This window comes from Triturus cristatus, chromosome 6, assembly GCF_964204655.1.
Source record: "Triturus cristatus chromosome 6, aTriCri1.1, whole genome shotgun sequence".
NCBI lineage: Eukaryota > Metazoa > Chordata > Amphibia > Caudata > Salamandridae > Triturus > Triturus cristatus.
The window spans coordinates 773,613,891-773,631,350 of record NC_140589.1 but is presented as its reverse complement, the minus strand read 5'-3'; the positions used below and the strand labels follow the sequence as shown (position 1 = coordinate 773,631,350).

The window sequence follows — 17,460 nt, the reverse complement described above, 5'->3', positions numbered from 1 at the left end:
ATAATACACAAAAAGATTGTATTATTTAAGGGTCCATCAGGTCTAGTGCACTTAGAGAGCCACATCAAAAGCATTCAGCATGTGCACAGCCAGCGATGATGCATGCTGCGGGTGGGCCGTACTAGGAGTAATATCTGTTGCCTACAACACTACATCATCTGCAATAGCGACTCGATCAGAATTGTAAACACTGCTGTCTGCAGTGTAGGCCAGAGAGCGGTCAGCAAGGGCCCACAGCTACGTGGCGTTGACTTGAGCTACCCAGTGTGCCGTATGCGAAGCAACAAAAACCATGTGCAGACCCTGTGATGATACGTATGCGTGGTACGGACACAGCGCACTGGAGCAATGTCTTTTGCCTACAGGACTGCGTCATCTACAATAGCGACTCGATCTGGATTGTGAACACTGCTGTCTGCAGTGTAAATTGAAGGCAGTAGTGAGCAATCTTCCATGAATACTTTTTCTCACTTCCTCTTCACAGAATACAACAACATAAATTACACAAAACTCTGCAATAAATAAATCAAAACAATTCGAATTGCGATCCCTGCTGTCCACTGTGTACACTGTTATTCAGTGTTCTTTACCACTACCAAGAAGAATTTCGTCATTGTACTACACCTATAAGTCATTTTAAAAAACTTCTTCAAGCAAGTATGCTAAAAGGCTTTTGTGTATATTTCAATAGACATTGTAGTTAGTTGCCTACGGGATTCTGTAATTAAACAATCACCACTCGATCTGAATTGTGAGCCCTGCTGACCGCAGTGTAGGCCAGAGGCAGTGGTCATTAACGCCTCACAGCCACGTGCCGTTGGATTCGGAAGCACGCAGTTGGTTGCACCTGATCGGAGGGGGTACACACAAATCATCACAAACTTTAACTTCTGACATCCTCAATCACAGAATCAAGACCCCGTTTCACTGTTCCGACCTGCTGTACCACGGTGTACTCCACCCACTGCAGTCATCCAAGCCCAATTATCCTGTGCAGCACTTAGCTACGGAAGCACAGAGTCTGATGCACCTCAACGGAGGGAGTTCTGTGAAAACTAAGCAGCACGTAATATTGTACATCGTCCATTTTGGGATCAAGACACCGTTCCACTGTTGGGACCTAGAGTTGGTTGCACCTGGTCGAAGGAAGTACCTTCATCTCCACTCTCACATACAGTTCTAACATCGTCCATTGTGGGATCAATACCCCGTTCCACTGCTCAGACCTGCTGTACCATGGTGTACTCCACCGACTGCAGTCACCCAACCCCAATAATCATGTGCAGCACTTAGCTATGGAAGCACAGAGTCTGATGCACCTCAACGGAGAGAGTTCTGTGAAAACCAAGCAGCACGTAATATCGTACATCGTTCATTTTGGGGTCAAGACACCATTCCACTGTTGGGACGTAGAGTTGGTTGCACCTGTTCTAAGGGAGTACCTTCATCTCCACTCTCAGATGCAGTTCTAACATCGTACATTGTGGGATCAAGACCCCGTTTCACTCTTCGGACCTGCTGTACCACGGTGTACTTCAGAGACTACAGTCACCCAACCCCAATGATCATGTGCAGCAATTAGCTACGGAAGCACAGAGTCTGATGCACCTCAACGGAGGGAGTTCTGTGAAAAACAAGCAGCAGGTAATATCAGACATCGTCCATTCTGGGATCAAGACACCGTTCCACTGTTGGGACCTAGAGTTGGTTACACCTGGTCGAAGGGAGTACCTTCATCTGCACTCTGAGATGCATTTCTAACATCGTCCATTCTGGGATCAAGACCCCGTTCCACTGTTGGTACCTGTTGGACGTGTATATCAATAAGAGAGTGACCCCTTGTCCGGTTAAAGGGAATGGGGTACTAATCACACTTTATATAGTAACAATCCCTCTGTTAAGACACAATGGTACAATACTGATACCAAATAACAAACAATTATATTGAACTATGACCAAATGTTTGTCACATTTATTATATAAAAAAACATACATGTATTTCATTAAAATCAATAATACATTTCACAAGACACATTAAAACACATTGTTCACACTACTAAAGAATTATCAATTCATGTACACATAACAACCTGTTATGAGCCCGCATAACAGAAAACAACAGAAGACAATGCACTTTGTCATATGTTACACATCCTATTGGGTCATAAATGTATATCCGCAGTTTGTGATATATCAGACACAATTATATCTACAAAAAAGGCCACGGTTGTCCCTCGGATTGTGTTTTCAATTGCGTCGACGCGTTTCGATGGTTTTTCTTATAAGGCCATCTTTTTCAAGACAGATTATAGGCTCAGATCCTCGTCTATTATACTCGGACCTGTGTCACTATGCTCCGTTTGCTTTAAACTATACTTCGTATCTTCTTATTAAGTTTCGTTTTTAAGCGTTGTATATCCTCATACGTCTTATGTAGGATTTCGAAATATTATTTGGCTTGATTTACGGGGTTAATTTACTTGATTTGTGTTGTTCAGCTGGGCGGCGGTAGTCCGTTAAAATTCTCCCTCAATGCGCGCCACCTTATGGCCTCTGTTTTCTTGGCGTCCTGTGCGGAAGTACTGCTGTCTCGTCTCCCCTGTTGGACTACTGTGTTAGTATTATACAGAGCACTCCACGGTGCTGGGCCTCAGGCTGGGCGCTGTCTGCCTGTGTCGCGGTAGCCAGCATTGATCTCAGGAGCCTTCCCAGATTGCAGACCTCGGCCCAGGAGCTTCTGCCGGCACATGGTGGGCCCTCTTTCACATACGACGGTGTCGAAAGATGAACTGTGGGGCATATGTGCGTCGCAGCGACCATGACGGTTTCTGGGTAGCAGCAGGCTGAGAGCATTATTCCCGCAGCCACCTTCGCTCACAGCGTCAGCCTCGTGGCGGTGTAAGCTGCGCAGACCTGACAGACATGTTCGCTATTCCAGAAGAACCACACCCAGAGAAACATGCCTTTTATTAATACCCCTACGCTAGCCTTGCGTACGCCGAGCCAGCTCACTACTCTAAAGATTTGGGGGGAGGGGGCACGTATGCGCTATGTTTTTGTAATCTTCCCTACTGACTGTACTATCATGGTTGCCTCCACTGTCCACTTCACTCAATAGACCATCAGTGTATGTTGACATGTACATGTCTGTGCTCTGCATACTCAAGTCTGTCCGGCACATCCCCTCAACACTTTGCATTGTATACTTTTATAATCGAGAATCACTTGCCACCTTCGCACATACTTTGCTCCCATCTCTCCCCGCATTCAGGCCAACTCCCACAATCAGACCAACATTCACACAGCTTTCTAACAGCAGTTATCTGGTTCTTAATAACATGGACTGCTACGCAATGTGAGCTGGCATACCGTATGTCCTTACTGTTTCAAACCGGATAACTTCCTCTGGCAATCTCTATTCCCACCCACACAAAGTAACTCCCAAAGTTCAACTTGGCCTTCAATACCTACTTTGAAAACAGGTTTTATTAAACGGAGCAAACTGAAAGCGCTTTTGTTTCAAACAGAAGTGTCCCTCACTTCTGCAAAAGTAATTTATCGACTGCAGATAGCACGAACTTCAAGTAAAATACACTCCCTTTTAAATACGAACCTCCCATTACACTTTGTGAATTGTTGCACAATTTTCAACACACCTGACATTTATGATCTGGCACACTTTTTTAACACTGTCTCCTTCAGCCTTCTCACAGGCTTTCAAACTGTTTTTAGTCTAATACCAGATTTCATTCATTCGATCATCTCTGGAAGAACAGCAACAGTGCCCATAATTCTCGCTCTGTTTGCGGCCAACCTACTACTATTTTAGCTTGTTAAAAATGGCTGCGCTCCCTGTGGTAACAAGTATGTCTGACAGAATACGCCTCAACGCGAAGCTACTTCAATACCGTGAAAAAGTGGAACAACTTTTCGGCTGCCTGCCTCTATCTATTATCGGAGCCAGCTACAACATGACATTTATTTACACATATACAATCTACGTGCAACCATCTTTTTATTGCAAAACTTGCCCAATCGACTGGCGAAGGGATCTATGCCTTGCCAACATCCCAGCAAACGCTCCTGATATCCAGCAGGTAATGGAGTATCTTGAAAACCATGAACTTGATTGTTCGGGCAGTGGAGCAATGGCAGATGCAACGCAAAAAGGTATCCTGGCGGAATGGGATTTCTGCGCAGCCGCGAAAGATCTCCTGCAACGTGTGACCTTTGACCACATCGCAGATTGCCTGCCAATTCAAATTGCCGCTCCAACATTCGAGGAACATTGCTGTCCATTCGAGGATATGAATTGGATCGCTTCACTTTTCTCACACGATGGCAACAATCGCCTCTTGGAACATTACTCATCTCAAGCCGCTGAAGAACTTCCGGACTGCAATCTCCAAGACTTGTAAGAAACTCACTTTATTCTTGGATTGATTTTCCAACTTTTTTTACTTTTTCCTATTACATTTTTGAATACACTTCAATTGAACTATTTTCATATAATAACTTTCTAAGTATGCTTAGGCATTTGAACTCTGTTTTCATTATTGTCCCTTACGTCTCCGCACTAACCAGGGATGGATGATGTATGGCCTATGCAAATACGCTATTTACTTGCTAAATTAGCCTAAACCCGACATCCATTTAGAAACCATATCTATTCTTTGTACACACGTCTCTCTGCCTGCCTGTTCTCCACGAAGCCCTTTCACACAAATTAGCTCATCCTCAACCTCTGCTCACGAGCTGGCGATCAAGATAAAAAAACACGGCATTGTTTAGGAACTGGTTGGCACAGTGTGGTAATCGTATCCTACCTTTATTTTCATTCTACAATTTACAGTCATTCATGTCTAATAGGTATTGTTTATGTCACATGGAACTGTAACATGTAATGTGGAATTGACTGATGCAGGAGGTTAGGTTTGAATACAGCAGAAGTGGTTTGCCTCAGCTGGATGCCTTAGCTCTGGCACCAGTGGTTCCATTTATGGCACTTACATAAAGACACTTTTTATATAACTTGCAGACTCCATGGCTTTATCCCACACAGCCACTTTCTTAAACACACCTGATTTCACCTTTTGTCTTCTGTGGCATTGCAACATTCTGCATTATATTCTTCATGATTATTTCTTTATTCCTGCTTGCTAAAACACTCAATTCGAGTCTTCAGACCGGTAGGGGTGAGTAGTTTGCTTCCCACTCCCGCTATAGTCTAAACCCATACTAACACCACTTGCACAGCTATGCTACAGCGGCCAGTATGCTACAGTGCCCAGAGCACATCAGTTTACAGCAATCAGCTCATGGTTTCATCCCGAGTGTACTGGCACCTCACCTCAGCACCATCTCACTCTGGGCAAAACAGCACTTTCACACTGCTAGGGGTGAATACTTTGCTTCACACTCCCTGTATAGCACACCCTAACCACCCCACAGAGCTCAAAGTGCTAAAGTCTAAACCCATACTAACACCACCTGCACAGCTATGCTACAGCTGCCAGTATGCTACAGCGCCCAGAACACATCAGTTTACAGCAATCAGATCACGGTTTCATCCCCAAGTGTACCAGCACCTCACCTCAGCACCATCTCACTCTGGGCAAAACAGCACTTTCACACTGGTAGGGGTGAATACATCGCTTCACACTCCCTGTGTAGCAAACCCTAGCCACCCCACAGACCTAACAGCGCTCCTACTCTCCTCTTTCCTACTCTTTTTGCCCTTTTTCCCCCTTACTCGCTTCAACAGAATCACAAAATGGCTGCCGACACTTCCTAGTTGCAACCGCTCGCACCGCTTGCAGCCAATAAGCAGCAAGCTTGTGCTCGTAACGCCTCAGCCAATCAGAAGGCAGAATTCCCAAATATCGGTATCTGTAAATTTTGATATTTCTCCAAAACTACTGAACAGATTTACACCAAATAACCAAAAGCGTGCTTTCTAGATCAAGACCCTTCTCCCTGCCAAATGTGGGGTAATTCCGTTCACCCGTTCGACCTGTAGCCTTGTCTGAAGTTTCCTATGGAAATTAACATGGAGAAAACACGTTTTGGGACCCCTTTTTTCTTGGCCCCCCCTTGATGAATCACCCCCAAACTTTCAACATAGGAGCTGATATGAACAAATAATTAGTTTGGAAAATTTCATGAAGATTCATCAAACAACGCCAAGGTTATCAGCAAAACAATAAATGCTCTTCCTATGGAAACTTGGTCCTAACTATAACTACCTACTGGCAACGCCAGTAGGTAATATATATATATATATATATATATATATATATATATATATATATATCATATATATATATATTGCTATATATATATATTATCTACTGGCGGTCGCCAGTAGATAGTTATAGTTAGGACCGAGTTTCCATAGGAAATCTCAAAATTCTATTTTGAATAACTTTGGCGCCGGTTGACGAATCCTCGCGAAATTTTCAAAACTAATGGGGCGCTCCGCTCCGCTCCTTCCCTGAAAGTCTCAGGGGGATTCGTCAAGCGGGGGCCGAGAAAAAAGGGGGGTCCCAAAACACGTTTTCCCCATGGACTTTTCCATAGGGACTTTAGTCGCAGCTACAGCCCGAACGGCTGAACAGAATTACGTGAAATTTGGAAGAGAGGTAGCCATAAGGTCAAAGAAGTGCCTTTTGCAGGTCTGGTGTAAATCTGTTCAGTATTTCCTGAGAAAATAGCATTTAAAAGCATATATATATCTATACATGTGCACCGTGCGCGCTGGGTGCGCGCACCCTGCCGTGCGCGAGTGCAATTCTGATTGGTTGTTAGATCTTAGTAAACATTCGAAATGGTCGAAACCAGGAAGTGTCGGCCGCCATTTTGTCTCTCGCACTCTGAGGGGGTGAAAAACAAAGGTTGAGAACGTGAAAAGGGGGCAGGCTGGACACTTCCTGACCCCCTAGCATTTGTCAGGGGGTCCCAGAAGGACCCCCAAGGGTCCAAAAAGAGTTTTAATTTTTTTCGTAAAAAATCGCGGAGTGCGTGCAACGTGCGCGCACGGTGGAAACGGAAAAAATTCCAGGAACGTTGTGCTCCGTGCGTGCACAGTCCGAACTGCGTAAAGTGGGCGCGCAGTGCGCGAAGCACACCGTGTGCCCACCGCGCGTGCACGGTGCACAAAGCGCACCGTGCGCGCACAGTAAAATTTAAAAAAAATATATATATATATTAATAACTTAGCATTTAAAAAACCGTACAAATTCACTGAAAAACCATAGGTTTCACACACGTTATAGTTAGGAATTAGCATTTTAAAAACCTTGCAAATTCACCTAAAAAACCATAGGTTTCACACATGTTATAGTTAGCTGGACATTTCACTCGTGAAAAACCAATGAAATTCCCCCGTTATAGTTAGTGCAGGCAACTATAACTCACGCGACCGCAATCCTCTGCTGATGACATATGTGTCTTTCTGAAAAATAAATATTTATAATATATGTATAGCTAAAGATTAATGGAAGAAGACATGGGTGAATAAGTGACTAAATACAGTGATGTAATATCATCAGCAGAGGATTGCGGTCGCATGAGTTATAGTTGCCTGCACTAACTATAACGGGGGAATTTCATTGGTTTTTCACGAGTGAAATGTCCAGCTAACTATAACATGTGTGAAACCTATGGTTTTTTAAGTGAATATATATATATATATATATATATATATATATATATATATATATATATATATATCACCAACACCACTCCTACCTCAAACTCCGAACACAGGGCGGGTGCTTACTCCTTATGGTGAGGGTGGGACCTCATGTTTGCTGCACAGCAACTTGAACACGCATTGGAGCACTCGCAGGATCATTTCTGGCTTTATTTATTAACAGCAGACGCGTTTCGGCGTTCATCGCCTTCTCAATGCTGTGAAGCTTGTCCATGGTACACAGTGCGTGATTGAACAGTTATACTGTGTCCACTTCTGCCATTGGTTGATACCAGGCCAATGGGGTGGCTCTGATGTTCCGTTAGACTCATGTCCAATTCATTGTATTGCCACTCCAATGGCCCCATGTCCTTCGCCACAGCCGCCGGATTTTGCATGATGTTTTCCCAGTAGGTGTCAGATAGATAACTGGCTACCCCAAGTTTGAATAACTTGCGACTTTTTCGTCGGCCGGAAAGAACTCATCGGCGGCGGTTCGGGAGTTCGACTAATATCACCAACACCACTCCCACCTCAAACTCCGAACACAGGGCGGGTGCTTACTCCTTATGGTGAGGGTGGGACCTCACATTTGCTGCACAGCAACTTGAACACGCATTGGAGCACTCGCAGGATCATTTCTGGCTTTATTTATTAACAGCAGACGCGTTTCGGCGTTCATCGCCTTCTCAATGCTGTGAAGCTTGTCCATGGTACACAGTGCGTGATTGAACAGTTATACTGTGTCCACTTCTGCCATTGGTTGATACCAGGCCAATGGGGTGGCTCTGATGTTCTGTTAGACTCATGTCCAATTCATTGTATTGCCACTCCAATGGCCCCATGTCCTTCGCCACAGCCGCCGGATTTTGCATGATGTTTTCCCAGTAGGTGTCAGATAGATAACTGGCTACCCCGAGTTTGAATAACTTGCGACTTTTTCGTCGTCCGGAAAGAACTCATCGGCGCGCACAGTAAAATTTTAAAAAAATATATATATATATTAATAACTTAGCATTTAAAAAACCGTACAAATTCACTGAAAAAACCATAGGTTTCACACACGTTATAGTTAGGAATTAGCATTTTAAAAACCTTGTAAATTCACCTAAAAAACCATAGGTTTCACACATGTTATAGTTAGCTGGACATTTCACTCGTGAAAAACCAATGAAATTCCCCCATTATAGTTAGTGCAGGCAACTATAACTCACGCGAGCGCAATCCTCTGCTGATGACATATGTGTCTTTCTGAAAAATAAATATTTGTAATATATGTATAGCTAAAGATTCATGGAAGAAGACATGGGTGAATAAGTGACTAAATACAGTGATGTAATATCATCAGCAGAGGATTGCGGTCGCGTGATTTATAGTTGCCTGCACTAACTATAACGGGGGAATTTCATTGGTTTTTCACGAGTGAAATGTCCAGCTAACTATAACATGTGTGAAACCTATGGTTTTTTAAGTGAATATATATATATATATATATATATATATATTCCAATCGAACTTGCTCCGCAATTGAAGATACCCACACAACGCTATGTTTCAACCTTCTTTATTCGGGAGGCAGCAGCGGACTCAGGGAGGACCTCACAGCGCAATGTTACACCACTTGCCTACGCGTTTCGAGAGTCAATCTCTTCTTCATGGCATGGTGTTGGTCGGGAGAGTGGAAGCATGGCCATTGATTTTGCACAGGTGATGAGCAGGTCTTAATCCCGCCCCAGTGGGCGTGTTTGTTGCAAAGCACCCTGGTAGATGTGGTCCAGAGTAATAATGAAGGTCCATAGTGGGTGCCATTACCATCAACCCCTTAGTGATTCTTGCCCATCGGGTCGCCGGCTGTCCCCTTCCGAGTTCGTTGCTGTAGTGATGCCCCTGCGAAAAGGTACGTTGTTCCGTGTCTCGTGCCTCAGTTGTGGCACACGGATCTGCAGCGAGCAGCGGGGTTATCTTCGTGACCCTAGCTGGCCACACATATTCCAATCGAACTTGCTCCGCAATTGAAGATACCCACACAACGCTATGTTTCAACCTTCTTTATTCGGGAGGCAGCAGCGGACTCAGGGAGGACCTCACAGCGCAATGTTACACCACTTGCGTACGCGTTTCGAGAGTCAATCTCTTCTTCATGGCATGGTGTTGGTCGGGAGAGTGGAAGCATGGCCATTGATTTTGCACAGGTGATGAGCAGGTCTTAATCCCGCCCCAGTGGGCGTGTTTGTTGCAAAGCACCCTGGTAGATGTGGTCCAGAGTAATAATGAAGGTCCATAGTGGGTGCCATTACCATCAACCCCTTAGTGATTCTTGCCCATCGGGTCGCCGGCTGTCCCCTTCCGAGTTCGTTGCTGTAGTGATGCCCCTGCGAAAAGGTACGTTGTTCCGTGTCTCGTGCCTCAGTTGTGGCACACGGATCTGCAGCGAGCAGCGGGGTTATCTTCGTGACCCTAGCTGGCCACACATATTCCAATCGAACTTGCTCCGCAATTGAAGATACCCACACAACGCTATGTTTCAACCTTCTTTATTCGGGAGGCAGCAGCGGACTCAGGGAGGACCTCACAGCGCAATGTTACACCACTTGCCTACGCGTTTCGAGAGTCAATCTCTTCTTCATGGCATGGTGTTGGTCGGGAGAGTGGAAGCATGGCCATTGATTTTGCACAGGTGATGAGCAGGTCTTAATCCCGCCCCAGTGGGCGTGTTTGTTGCAAAGCACCCTGGTAGATGTGGTCCAGAGTAATAATGAAGGTCCATAGTGGGTGCCATTACCATCAACCCCTTAGTGATTCTTGCCCATCGGGTCGCCGGCTGTCCCCTTCCGAGTTCGTTGCTGTAGTGATGCCCCTGCGAAAAGGTACGTTGTTCCGTGTCTCGTGCCTCAGTTGTGGCACACGGATCTGCAGCGAGCAGCGGGGTTATCTTCGTGACCCTAGCTGGCCACACATATTCCAATCGAACTTGCTCCGCAATTGAAGATACCCACACGAAGTGAAAAATGGTTGCATAATGGAGAAGGAGATAATGGTTCCAAGAGATGAGGTACAAGTGATGGCGGATGAGGCTATGGGGAGACGTCCTAAAGCCCCAGTGTACACTTGGAATTGTAGTAGTATTTGCACTGTGCGTCAGGAATCTATTGATAAATTTTGTGAGTTTCTAAGAGAATATAGTAAAAAAAGTATAAAACAGAAGATTAAGGTGCTTCAAAGTCTGGATCCATGCAGAGTGAGAGAGAATACTGGTTTGCAGGGTCATTCTCTGGCTTGTCTATCTAGAAAAGTGTGTAATAGTGTTTTCCATCATTTTAGGATGCTGGCTGTTCATCATACTGAAATGAGAAAGTTTGTGAGACGGTTGTATTTTGCTAAAAGTCCAGCAATAAAGTTAAATGAATTGAATAGGGCTCTGTTCCGAGGAACGATATCAGATGTAGAGAAGGTTGTTGATGAAATTCAGTTTTGTTACTTTGGTCATGAACAAAACAGTGCAGAGAAGGACACAGTAAATGAGGAAGAAGTGGAAGAGAATGTAGAACCCTCTGTAAGTAAGACATTTAATGATCACATAACAAAATTTGCAATAATCTCTAATGAAAGACCAAATTTTACTTGTATTTGTTGCCGCAGAACTCATTATAGAAAACAAACTAGGAATGTTGATCTCTACAGAAAGAGTGAAAATGAAGATAATTATAAATGGAAGGATTTTGCCACATATATATTTCTTGAAAATTGTTTTGAATTGGGTGAAGATCAGCGTATTTGTAAATACTGTTACAACAAGTTAGAGGAAAATAGAATGCCAACCAGAGCTGTACATAATAATTTAGAATTGGATGCTATTCCTGCTGAACTTTCTGAATTAAATACATATGAGTCTATACTCATTCAATGTGTTCATCCGTTCCAGACCATAGTACGTATGGAGCCCAAAACTGGTAAATTACCTCCTTCAGATTTACTGAGAGGTTTAAAAGGTAGAGTGGTGTATTTGCCCTTGGATTTGAAAAAAAATATGGAAACTATTGATGCGGATACTTTGGAAACTGAACCATTAATTATTCTGGTTAATGGTGTACCTACAAAGAATAAGAAGATTTGGCAGGAGCTGGTAGATGTGCGGAAAGTACAAAGAGCAAATTTGTATTTGAAAAGGAATAACAAATGGTATGAATCAATTTATATAGAAGAAGAAGAAGAAGAAGATTTACAAGAAGACACAGAAACACCAACTGGACAAATTGAAAAAGTGGACTAGTCAAAGGAAGAAGAAATTTATGAACATTTTAGCATACATCCTCTTCATTCAAAGGAAGTTATGGGAGACAATATTGATCTCTTTCAGATGAAGAAAGCAAAAGGACCTCCCGTGAGTGTATGGGAGGAGAGCTTGGAAGCTCGATGTTTTCCCCAGCTGTTTCCTAAAGGAAAAGGAGGACGATACGATGAACGTCCGGAACAGATTCCAGCTTCTGAGTATCGGACTACAAGACTATATGCTGAAGATCCCAGATTTCGACAAAGTATTCCTTATTTGTTCCATCTTTTATTTGAAAGCGATTTGTCTGCACTGTCTTATGCAGTAAATCACATTTTAAAAAGTGGAGTACATTTACAAAATGTGTCTGCTAAGGATTTTAAGGAGAAAGTGCAGCACCGAGATGATCATTTGGAAACACAACTGATCAATCTGATGGCTTGTCAGCGTGGGACAAATGAATATTGGTACCGACGCCATGGTGAATTAAAATGCATGTTACGGAATTTAGGAACTCCAACATGGTTCGTTACCCTAAGCTGTGCCGAGTACGCTTGGGATGATTTACTGGATTTTCTACGAGAGGCAAATTCAAACATTAAAAACATCGAATACAAGACAGCAGGAGAACTGTGCTCATTGGATCTGGTTAATGTTTGCAGATATTTCAATCATAGATTTGAGGCTATGATGTCCTTCATCTGCAATAAAAAAAATCCACCTCTAGGAGAAGTAGTGGATTTCTTTTGGAGAAAAGAGTACCAGGCAAGAGGTGCTCCTCATATTCATATGCTGTTGTGGATCAAGGATGCCCCAAAGTTTGGAACAGATACTGATGAAGCAGTGTTATCTTACATTGAAGAATATGCAACATGTGCTATACCAAAAAGCACAGAAGAGAAAAAGTTAAAGGAGCAAGTTTTACGTTTCCAAAGTCATCGGTGTGGAAAATACTGTCGACGGAAATACAAGAGCAAAGATAAATACTACACTAAATGTCGATTTGGATTTCCTGGACCTGTTCTTTCAAATGGAAGAGTAAACAGTTTTTTGTCAGCTGTGAGACATACTATCACAAGAAAATCACCTAAGAATACCTACAACCTTAAAAGAAAAGAAGAATCAAAAAATATAAATGACTACAACCCAGTCATTTTATCCATGTGGAACGCTAACATGGATATACAGTATGTAGCTGACAATTCCATTGCTGTTGCTCGATATGTAACGTCTTACATTACGAAATCAGAAAAAACAGAATTGAAGGAAATGTGAGAAGAGATTTCTCACGAGAAGACTGTCAGTAAGAAGCTGTACAGTTTCAGTTTGAAGATGTTATCGCATCGAGAAATTGGATCCTACGAATGTTCAGATAGGTTATCTTCTGCAAGTCTCTACTCAAAATCAAGAAGAATAATTTGGGCAAGTTTAGGCCTTGCAGCAATGAGAAATCGGGTACTGAAATCTGTTGGAGAAATTGAATATTTGGCCGAGAATGACCCAGAAAGTACAGATATTTTGAAATCAAACATGTTGGACACATATTATCCCAAGAGAAGTTATCATCTGGAGAACATGTCTCTCTATGAAGTGCTGCAGAACTACATTTATTCACGGAAAGCCACAGAAGACATCAACAATGGAAAATATAAAGTCATTGGTGAGGAAGGATGTTTGGTGAAGCAAACAAAAGGAAGTTTGATAAATCACAGGAAGCTGAGTTGCGACACTACTGACAAGAAGGAATTTTACTACTTGGCTCTTTTACAGCTGTTTAAACCATGGCGTACAGAGGATGAACAACTGGGAGAATTTCAAAGCTATGAAGATTCTTTTAATGCTTGCAAAGACAGCATACAATGCAGTACATTCTCAAGTTATCTGCAAATGTTAAATGAAGAAATTGAACAGGAAACTACAATTGCAGCAGAAATAGCTAGAGACAGTTCTCAGGACAGCCAAAGTTCAGGAACACTCAGTCAAGATCCCCTAGGACAACCAATCGTTGAAAATGAAGCATCAATAGCCATGAATGAAGTGGAAACGGCTATGAATCAAGCTCAAGAAGAATTTATAGACTTACAAAATTTGGAAAGACAACTGAATGAAGAGCAGCAACAAATTTATGAAGAGATCAGAAACAAAATTGATCACGGATTTCTACATGAAAAAAAAGAGTGCTCATGCACATCATTTCATCCAATCAGGATGTATGTAAGCGGACAAGCTGGAACTGGAAAAAGTTTCTTAATAAAAGTCATCAGAAGCTACCTACAGCAAAAAACGGATTCTACTTTGTCTTGTGTGGTTACTGCTCCAACTGGGTTAGCAGCATATAACATAAAAGGAATCACTTTACATCGTTTGCTAATGTTACCAGTGGAGCATGAGAACAAAATACAATACAACAAGCTAACTGGAGAAGCATCCTTGGAAGTTTCAAGAGTATTGAAGAAGATGCAAGTTCTCATTATTGATGAGGTGAGCATGGTTTCAAACTTAATGCTTGCCTTTGTGCATTTAAGAATGCAGCAAATTCTGAAGACAGACTATGACATGTTATTTGGTGGAAAACACGTCATAGTTTTTGGAGATCTTTTGCAACTTACTCCAGTTAAAGGACAACCAGTGTTTAATACTGTCACACATGAAGACACGAAGAAGTCATTGGGAAGCATCGGAAATACAAATATTTGGTCCTTCTTTGAGTACAAGGAACTTACTACTAAAATGAGGCAAGCAAGCGATGAAGAATATGGAAGTATTCTGAAAGATATCAGAATTGGACTACTCACTGAAGTTGGCAAAAAAGCATTACAGAGTCGGCTGCTACATAATTTATTTCCAAAGGAAGAAATAGTTGCTGAGAAGATATACAAGAACATTGCAGAAAACAAAAGTGTCATCTGCTTAATGCCAACTCTACGTGAATGCTCAATATTCAATGAGGAGCTTTTGAAATTGGAAAAGGAAGAGATCAGGAAATTGGAAGCCGTGGACAAAATTGAGGATGGAAGAATTACTATCACATTAACAGGCACACTGAAAAATAAATTGGATTCACTAGAGAAGAACATTTCCAAAACAGCTGGATTAGAAAAAAATCTATATGTTTGCATGAACTGTAGAGTATTTTTAAGGAGAAATTTGGATGTTGAAAAAGGTTTAGTTAAAGGAGCTATGGGAAGAGTTGTGGGTTTTATTAATTATCAGAAAAAAGATGGAATTAAATGTTTAAAAATAAAATGTGATCAGATAGAAGAAGTTAAAGACATTTGTTGTTGTACAGTTCGTTTCATGCTTGTGAAAGACTTATATGTACGTAGGAAGCAGTTTCCGTTTTCGCTAGCATATGCTGTAACTATTCACAAGTCTCAAGGATTGACTGTAGATTGTGCATTTGTGAACATTGGTTCAACTGTGTTCAAAGAAGGTATGGCATATGTTGCTTTGTCACGAGTGAAAACATTATCAGGTTTATTCATGATAGACTTTGATGACTCAAAAGTTAGTGCTGATACAAATTGTGTAAAGGAGTATAATAGATTAAGAAGAAGCTATGCTCCTCATTTAGGTCAGTATCCTGTGTTGGAGAAACGTGTAGTTTCTCGTAAAAGGAGAAATGAGAATATCTGTAATGAAGATGTAGAGAGGAGGAAAAAAAAGAGGAGTGATGTAATTGCAAGCAAAAAGAGTAAGGAAAAAGAAGAACAGGTTGTAGGATGTCATTTTGAAAATAGCTCTGGTGTCAACTGCTACGCTAATGTAGTGCTGAATGTTGCATTTTATCTGGAAAGTTTGCAAGAGCAGATAATAGTAAATCAGGGAAAAAGATTCTGTTCTGAGCTGAGTCTCCTTTTTGAAAAGCTGAGTATTGATAAAACTAAAATAGAAAGTGCTACTGAAATTAGAAAACTTTTAGATGTATGTTCAGGACGAACACAGTTTTCTCAAAATGAACAGCAAGACGCACAAGAATTTTTGATGTATTTTCTTCAGGTACTGGAAGAAGAAGAAGTTGCTATTGATAATTTATTTGGTCTCTCTTATAAATGGGAACATAGTTGTGAAAACTGTTATAATATATGTGGCTCTAATGTTGATAATGAAAGGTTTATTTATTTGACATTGCCAGAGAGTAAAACAGTCACTTTTGCTAAATTAGTTAAAGATGCTAATCATAGCATGCAATGCGGTGAGTGTAAATCTGACATGTTTTCAACGTTAATTTTAAAGGAATACGGACAGTATGTAATTTTAATGATGCAACGATGTAGAGCTGATGGTTCAAAATTGGATACTTTAATAAAGAAGTTTACAGGACAGCAATTATCAATTTCAGGAAAAACTTTTGTAACTGTTGCAATAATTTTCCATGAAGGACCTACTGTTACTTCTGGACATTACACAGTTTATCTTAAATGTAAAAAAGGCTGGATACTGTGTAATGATTCCCAATTGGTTTTTAAGCAACGTTTGCCTTTTGATTTAACAAATTCCTATCTAATCTTCCTGAAACCTAAATTTTAGAGAGACTTGGCAAGATCTGGACAAAACAATTTTACCATTTTATTGGATTACCATTGGAATTTTCAAAAAAAAAGATTTTTTAAATTATCATTTGGCCTAATGGAAAGATAACCAATTGTAATGTGGACTTTTTTAATTTTCAATCAAACTTTCGAAAACCAAAAATTTAGAGAAAATCAGTAACATCTGCACAATTTAAATTTTGGAATGTTATTGGAGTGCCATTGGAAATTTTTTCAAAAAAGATTTTTTAAATTACTATTTGGCCATGCGGAAAAGTAACCAATTCTATTGTGGACTTAATAAATTATTAATAAATCTTTCGGGAACCAAAATGTTACAGAGAATCGGTGAGATCTGTACAAATTAAACCTTAGAATTTTATTGGATTACCATTGGAAATTTAATCAAAAAAGAATTTTAAAATTACTATTTGGCCTAAAGGAAATGGAATCAGATGTATTGGGGAGTTATTTGAGATATAATATTGTGAATATACTTCTGAAACAAAAGTATCAGACGGTATTTTAAAGAAATAAGTATTGATATTAGATGATATTTTTTTAGAATATTATGCATTTCTATAATGTTAAGTTTAAGTAAAAAGAGATTCTGGGCTTTTTTAATACAATCTTTGAGATTGTTATTTTTTTTTTGCCCGCTGTTAAATGATGAATGCAATTGCTTCCACAATTTATAGTGAAATGCAATATATTCTGAAAACAGCAAAAATAAGGCAAAAATATTTTTTGATAAATATGTAAATATGTGTACTGTATTATAAAATGTTTTAAAAAATATTAATACTTTTTTCTTTTTTTTCAGATTGATATAGAAAATTTTCGAAAGCTAGAACCATTTTTAAAGCAATTTTTTAAAAAAAACAAATGAATACATTTTTTTTTGAGTGGGTATGGTAAGTCAATAATATCATGGTTCCTTTTTTTCTACTTATCTACAATCACAT

The 17,460-nt window shown here is 40.9% G+C and overlaps 1 protein-coding gene across 4 annotated transcripts in view; it reads left to right on the top strand.

The window, feature by feature from the left end:
• The window catches only part of LOC146817852 (amine sulfotransferase-like), a 388,273-nt gene that overhangs the window by 157,204 nt on the left and 213,609 nt on the right, over window positions 1-17,460 (top strand). Inside the window, exon 3 of one of the 4 annotated variants that reach the window (XM_085611333.1) lies at window positions 17,319-17,409. The exons of 2 other annotated variants lie outside the window; for them this stretch is intronic. The gene's annotated coding sequence lies outside the window, so the exon portion shown is untranslated. Of the gene's footprint in view, window positions 1-17,193; window positions 17,410-17,460 lie in introns of all 4 variants that reach the window. One more of the 4 variants, XM_085611334.1, reaches the window with a different exon arrangement.